Consider the following 8,427-nt stretch of genomic DNA (forward strand, 5'->3'; position numbering starts at 1 on the left):
AAGAATCTCAACTGAATTTGAACTATGGTTATGCAACAAGGTGGAGGAATCCACCATGGGGGGAGGGTACGGGGAGGGGTGGGGAGAATCCCAGTACCTATGAAACTGTGTCACATAATGCAATGTAATTAATAAAAAAAAAAGATACTTTGGAGACAGGACAGTTCAGGGCTGGAAGAATTCAGATGATTTGCTTGACTTTCAGCCAAGCCTACTACCAAAAGTTTATTTATAAGCAGAAATCAAATAATGGAGAAAATCTAACCAAAAATGCACATTCTAAGCACATTTGTATTCAATCATTAACATTCAGATTCAATCATTAAAACCAGCCTGGGAGCAGGGATGGGGCTCTATAACACTAGCGGAGAAGCCGTGCAAGTATAACACTCATTCTGAAGGAATCGTAAGAATGACAAATATTGGGCCTGGCATGCTGGTCTAGTGGCTAAAGTCCTTGCCTTGCATATGCCAGGATCCCATATGGGCGCCAGTTCATGTCCTGGTTGCTCCACTTCCCATCCAGCTCCCTGATTAATGCTTAGGAGTAGGGCACAGTGGAGGATGGCTCAAGACCTTGGAGCCCTGCACCTGTGTGGGAGACCCAGAGGAGGCTCCTGGCTCCTGGCTTTGGACCAGCTCAGCTCTGACCATTGTGGCCACTTGGGGAATGAACCAGAGAACAGAAGAGCTTTCTCTCTATCTCTCCTTCTCTTTGTAAATCTGACTTTCCAATACACATGAATAAATCTTTAAAAAATGAGAAATATTAAAAATTCATTTTTAGTAATTAATAATCTTTGGGCCCGGCGGCGTGGCCTAGTGGCTAAAGTCCTCGCCTTGAAAGCCCCGGGATCCCATATGGGCACCGGTTCTAATCCCGGCAGCTCCGCTTCCCATCCAGCTCCCTGCTTGTGGCCTGGGAAAGCAGTTGAGGACGGCCCAAGGCTTTGGGACCAAGCACCTGTGTGGGAGACCCGGAGGAGGTTCCTGGTTCCCAGCTTCGGATTGGTGCACACTGGCCCGTTGTGGCTCACTTGGGGAGTGAAACATCGGATGGAAGATCTTCCTCTTTGTCTCTCCTCCTCTCTGTATATCCAGCTTTCCAATAATAATAAAATCTTTAAAAAAAAATAATCTTCCCCAGAGAACTTTGGAAAAAGATATTGTGTAAATGCAATGTAATAATTGAAGTAGGATAAAATCTCATGTCCCACAAACTAAGTAACACAATATTTTTTTATTTTGTTTACTGTATTCTTTTTCATGAGAGAAAATCAAAGTATCAAATGCTTCTACAGAGAAATGTCTACAAATGGAAAACAGAAATAAGAGAAAAGTCAAAGATGCGTGAGAGTTTGCATTTTTAAAAGCACTTGATATCCTCATTGTGAAACTGCAATGTTTCACTTCATATGAATTCAAATTGTACACCTGCCTTAATGAACATGTGCTCAAGACCTATCTCCACAGGATCAATCAACAATTCCTATCTAGTGGTTTCAAGAGCAGAGCCCAACCTCAAAAATAGGGCTACCCCCCTGCTGAAGAAAGGTTTCATGTCAACCCACCCAAGTACACTGATATTAAGGTTAAACACTGTCCAGAATCTCTGACATACTGACTGTGAAAATTTTTCTCATGTGAAGCCAGTCTGTATAGATGGCAGTAAGTCCATACTTCATCAAAAATACAAACAGCAACACACACACTTGGTATTCAAGAGCAATCAAGGAAATATAAAGCAGTCAAGGAAGCAAAATAAAGTACCAGTTACTGAACTTAAAAATTACCAAGTGTCTGACAAAAATCACAATACTCAAATAAGTTCAATGAACTCCAGAGACTAGACATGCAATGAAACAAAGAAAATAAATAGATAAACAAAATGAAAATGTGAACAAGGAGAAACTATAAAAGAACAAAATAGTAAAAATTCAGGAACTGAAGAACGTAATAACTGACAAGAAAGGCAGAACAAAGAAGCAGTGAGCCCAAAAACAAGTCATTTGACATCCCCCAAAGCAAGAAAAAGGAAAAAGAATGAACAAATGGGGAAGAAAGCCTAAGGCAATCATAGGGCAATATCAAATAAATTAATATATACACCATATAGGTATTTTGAAATGACAGAAAGATACAAGAACAGACCAATGCCCCTACTTTGGTGCCCTGATCAAGGAATACCATCTTGATGATAAAAGGATTCCATATATAAAATTTTAACAGAAGGGAAGAGACTGACTGAAGAAACACACCAATCAAAAAGTAACAATGAACTGCAAACAATACAGACTCTGAAAATCAGAAGAGAAAGAAAAACAAAGTATTACTCTGCTGCTTCCATTTATTTTGAAGAACACTGATGCTCAAACGACAGAAAATGTACAAAAATATAATTCATAAATGAAGTGATAAAAAATAACAATTTACAAATTTAAAAAAATATATATTTTTATTTGAAAGGCAAATTTCTCTGTAGAGAAGGAGAGACAGAAGAGATATGTCTTCCATCAAATGGTTACTCCCCAAATGGTTTCCGTGGCTAGAGATGAGCTTATCTGAAGCCAGGGACCAGGAGCCTTCTTCAGTTCTTTCTTGCAGTTCTCCCACATGGATGCAGAGGCCCAAGAACTTGAGCCATCCTCTGCTGCTTTCCCAGGCCACAAACAGGGAGCTGGATCAGAAGTGGAGCAGCCAGGATTAGAACTGGCATCCATGTGGGATGCCAACACTGCAAGGTAGAAGATTAGCCTGTTGAGCCAACATACCAGTGCCAGAAGTATAGAGAGTTTAATTGTACATTAATGAGATACTATTTTTTGCTCTCATTACAAAATCTTCTTAGTTATTAAGCAATTAAGTACTCTTTTATGTTTTTAATTTTTTGATATTGACATTTTATATCCAGTCCCCAATTGCCCATGATATCAACTGACAGTCCCATTGTGCTAAAGCTTAATTTTATTTTTAGAAAGATTTATTTATTTATGTGAAATAGTTAGAGACAGAGAGAGAGAGAGACAGAAATATCTTCAATCTGCTGATTCACTGACAGGTAGCTGCAATTGCCAGGGCTGAGCCAGGCTGAATCCACAAGTCAGGAACTTCTGAGTCTCCCAGGTGGGTGCAAGGGCCCACACATTCAGGCCATGTTCTTCTGCTTTTCCCAGGCCATTAGTAGGGAGCCGGATCAGAAGTAGATCAGTTGGAACTCAAACTTGTTGTCATATGAGTTGTAAGCATCACAGATGGTGGCTTTCCTCACTATGCCGCAATGCTGGTCCCAAAGTTTAATTTTAAAGCATGTAATAATGTGCCGCCATTTTGGTGTGTTCGGTTAAGCTTTCTAGGTTCCAGTTCTGGCTGCTGGACTTCCAATCCTGCTCACTGCTATTGCACCTGAAAGCTCACTGGAGGTTAGCCCAAGTGGGAGGCCTAGATGGAGTTCCAGGCTCCTGACTCAGCCATAGCTATTGCAGCCATTTAAGTAAGCAAAACAATGGGTGGAAAAATATCTCTCCCCCTTTTTGCTTGGTAACAATACCTTTCAAAAAAACTTTTAAAAATATACATTAATATTATTAATGCATTTAGAAATTAGCAGAGGGGGCTGTGGAGCAGGGAGTTAAGCCTCAGCTTACAATTCCAGCATCCCATAGCACATCCAGATTAATTATCCAGATTCCCTGCTTTTGCTCCAGTCTCCTGCAAATGTGTCTGAGAAGGCATTCAAGGATGGTCCAAACACTTTAGGACCTCATGACCCACATCGGACACCTGGGTGGAGTTCCAGTCACTGGGTTATACCTGGCCCAACTTCAGATTCAGAGGCCATTTTGGAATGAACCAAAATGGTTTGTTTTGGCCACTCTGTCACTCTGCCTTTTAGAAACATAAAATAAATATTTAATAAATAAAAGTCAGAGAGGCAGAGGAAGACAGACAGATAAGTCCTATATGCTGCATCCCTCCAAAAATTTCTGAAATATTTAGTGCTTCATTGAGCTGAAGTCAAGAGCCAGGAACTTAATCCTAGACTCCTGTGTATGTGACAGGGACCTGAGTGTTTGAGCCATAATGGGTTGCCACTCACAGCATGCATTGGAAATAAGCAGGAATGAACAGAGCCTGGACTCAACCACAGGCACCCTATTGTACAATGAGGGCATCCCACAAAATATCACACTGCCTACACCAAAGGCTCATCCCACAGATTTACAATTTTTAAATTTACATTTTTAAAATAAAATTTTATTTATTTTGAAGGCAGAGAGAGAGATCTCCCATATGCAAATTTAGTCTTCAAATGACTACAATATCAACTTTCATTCTTATCATGTTACAGTTTAACTTTAAAATACGTATTCAGTTAATCTACTTAATTAAGCAACTTAAAAAGTAAAAAGGGGGACTGGCATTGTAGCATATAGAGTTGAGCTGCAGCTTGCAACTCCAGCATCCCATGTCAGATCCAGGCTTTGATTCCCAGGTACTACTGCTAATCCAGCTCCCTGCTAAAGTTCTGGGGAAGATGACAGAAGATGGTCCAAGTATTTAAGTCTCTACCATAAACATAGGAGACTCTGATGGAGGCCCAGGCTCCTTACTTCTGCTAAGCCCAACGCTATTATTATGTGATTGCAGACAGTTGAGATGTGAACCAACAGATGGAAAAGTCTTTGTGTCACTTTGCCTTTAAACTAAATATTTTAAAACAGTAAATAAATGTTAGAGTGACAAAGGGAGATAAACATACAAACAGACTTATCCCATATGCTGTTTTCCTCCCCAAATTTCTGAAACAGCTAATGCTGGACTAGGCTAAAGGCAAAAGCTTAATCCAGGTTTCCTATATGAATGGTAGGAATATTAATGCTTGAGCCATTACATGCTATCTCCAATACTGTGTCTAGAAAGGAAGCTGGAATTGGGAACTGAGCCTAGACTGGAATCAAGGCACAAAACATGGCATGTGGGCATCCCAAGAAATAGCTTGCAGCCTGCACCAAAGCATGTCCATAATTTTAAAACCTATTTTTCTTTATAAAACACAAATCCAGAGGGACAGAGAAAGAAAGGTGGTTAAGAATGAAGCTGTGATGTAGCAAGAAAAGCCATTTCCCTGGTTCAAGTCCTCTCTGCTCCATTTCGAATCCAGCTTGCGGCTAATGCATCTAAGAACACAGTGAAATATAGCCCCAGTCCTTGAGCCCCTGCATCCACTCAAAAGATGTGGAAGAAGCTCAACAATAGGAAAAAATAGCAAATTTACAACAACAGGAAATAACAGGCTACTAAATAACCAATATGTTATGTCACTGAAGAAATGATAAAGAAAATCAAAAATCTTCTTGAAAATGATGCTACTGTATGACCTGAGTCAGTGAAGAACTTAAAAAAAATTTTGTTACTATTTTCCATGATACACTTTTGTAGGTTATAAAGATTCCATGCTCCGGGGGTAACTTCAGAGTGGAGCAGGAGGACAGGAGGAGGCTTATATCCCAACCCTGCAGAATCCAGGATCCTCACGAAGGACTATCAGTACGAGCACCAAGGACTATATTCCAACTGCTAAGGAGACCTTGGGGAATTGGAGTGCCTTCAGAGGCCGAGAACTCTGAGGTCATCCACTCTTGTTTGGATCTCCTACATGGGATGGAAGAAGCCCAAATCCTTCCTTGCAGGATCTAATGTCATCGGAACAACAGCCAGGAGCCCTGAGCGGTCCACAGAAATAGAACTGTTTACTGTTGTAAACTTCCTCCAGGAACTGGGAGAGGAGCTTTCTCTGGTCCTTACTTAGTTCCAACTTTGGATCCCCACCCTCTTTTGCAATGACTATCAGGGTCGCTCCAGAGCCCCTCCCCCATCAAAAAATTAGATTAGATAGAGAACAAGGAAAGCTTAGAACCAGACAGGAAACGGTCAGCCTGACTTTCATATACCTTAGTAGGTAGGACACAAAGATAAGTCACTCCTCACTAAGGTATTGAAGATTTCTCTGCACACCCCTCCTAAAACTGTTCTGCTCCTCGACTATTGACATATGCCTTGTTAGAGTTATAAGCCAGTTTGGACTATCCTAAAATCCACCAAGTTCAGTAAAAATTATGCTTCAACACTATAAGCTACTAAATACAAAAATGAAAATAGACACGAGACAGCTGAATAGTACCCTATAGCCATTTTTAAGGTGTGTAGCAGCCGGTTGTATAAACTAAAATGGAAATTTAGTATAAACTAAAATGGAAATGTCAATGAAGTAATCACAGGATGTGGTTAAGAACTTGTATTTTCTAACATATTGGTCACTCAATACCATGTCAATTAACCCTATAGGTTGTAAACTCTTGTTGATGTTTAAAAAAAAAAAGATTCCATGCTCCACCTCCCCTTCCTCCCTCCCTGTCCCCCCACTACTTTATCCCATATTATTACAATAGTATAGTCCTTCAGAAATAGTCACACAAGTGCAGGTGTATCATGGCATTTTAGGTATAGACAATGGATGGAAATTTTGTACCATATTGTCAAGGAATATTTACATTTCATTGGTAGTCCTTTTATTTGGGAATAGTGATGCCTATTGCAATATATCTTCACTTCCTAGCATGCTAGTCTCCTTTATACAGATCAACTATGAGAATACATGTATATATACCCATTCACCTATATTTTGTATTTTGCATGAAGGTTGCCTTATGCCAGAGAAAACGTATGATATTTGTCCTTTGTAGACTTAATTATTCCACTGAGCATGATGGTCTCCAGTTGGGGTCATTGTGCTGCAAATGGTAGAATTTCATTCTTTTTAATGGCTAAGTACTGTTTCATGGAGTGGCTGTACCACAGTTTCTTTATCCAGTCCTCCTGTGACAGGCAACTGGGTTGTTTCCATATCTTTGCTATTGTGTTTTATATTGCCATAAATACAGGTTTGCAGGTCACTTCTTCATATGCAAATTTCAGCTTCTTTTGATATATTCCAAGAAGTGGGACAGCTGGGTCATATGGTAGTTCGATTTTCAGTTGTCTGAGCCCTCTCCATTCTGACTTCCATAAGTAGCTGTACTAGTCTATACTCCCACCAACAGTGGAGTAGGTAGCTTTCGCCCCACATCCACACTAGCAAGTGTTAGAGGAGTTCTGAGCATAGGCCAATCTCACCGGAGTTAGGTTGAACCACAATGTGTGGTGTGTTTAAAGATTAACTTATTTTTATTGGAATGGCAGATTTACAAAAACAAGGAGAGACAGAAAGAAATATCCTCCATCTGCTGGTTCACTCCCCAAATGGCAGCAACAGCCAGAGCTGAGCTAATCCGAAGCCAGGAATCAAGAGCTTCTTCTGCGTCTCCCACATGGGTGCAGGGTCCAAGGCTTTGGGCCATCCTCCACTGCTTTCCAAGACAACAAGCAGGGAGCTCGATGAAAGTGGAGCAGCCAAGATACAAACTGGCACCTATATGGAATCCTGGTACTTGAAGGTGGAAGATTAGCAAATTGAGCCATTGTGCTGGGCCCTCAATGTGGTTTTTATTTGTATTTCCCCAATATCTAGGGAGCCTGAGTGTTTTTTCATATGTCTATTAGCGAATTGTTCTTTTTGAAAAATGCCTGCTCACTTTCTTCCTTTTGATTTTAGCAGGCTTATTTTGCTATCATTGAGTTTTGAAGCTCTTTATAAATTCTGGATATTAGTCAAAAAATATTTCCAGATAATTAATAAAAAGCAGAAAGACAGATGGAAACTGATATTCCCTTCTGTTGTTTCCCTCCTCAAATTTCTGAAATAGCTAGATTTGGGTCCTGCTGAAACCAACAGCCTGGAGCTTGATTCAGGCCTCCCACGTGAATGATCTGGACCCGTATGCTTGAGACATCTCCTTCTGCTTCATACATTGTGCAATGGCAGGAAGCAAGCATTGCGAAAAGAGCCAGAACTCTAAACTCAGCACTACAGTGTGGAATGAGGACATCTCAGGAAATGTGTAGCAACCTGCACCAAATAACCATGCCGTAGCTCTACCTTTACCCAGTTTAGTAACAAATGTGCTCTTATTTTGTGTTTTTAACTTTGCACTTTATTTCTTTTCTTTTAAAAAATTATTTCCTTGATAATTGTGTAGGTATAGGGATTTCCCCACCCTTTATGTTCCTACTACATTAAAACTTACCTTCAAAACTTATACTAAGGAAAATTACTAGTTAATTTACAAGGTAGATAGCATTTTTGCTAAGCAGGTTAAGCCACAAGTTGCAACTCCAGTATCTTGTCTTAGAGCCAGGCTTGGATTTCCAGATGTTCTGCTTCAGATTCATCTTTCTCCTAATGTGCTGCTTCAGATTCATCTTTCTCCTAATGTGTCTGCGATAACAGCAGAAGATGCCCTAAGTAACTAGACCCCTGCCACTCACATT

This window comes from Ochotona princeps, chromosome X (assembly GCF_030435755.1).
Source record: "Ochotona princeps isolate mOchPri1 chromosome X, mOchPri1.hap1, whole genome shotgun sequence".
NCBI lineage: Eukaryota > Metazoa > Chordata > Mammalia > Lagomorpha > Ochotonidae > Ochotona > Ochotona princeps.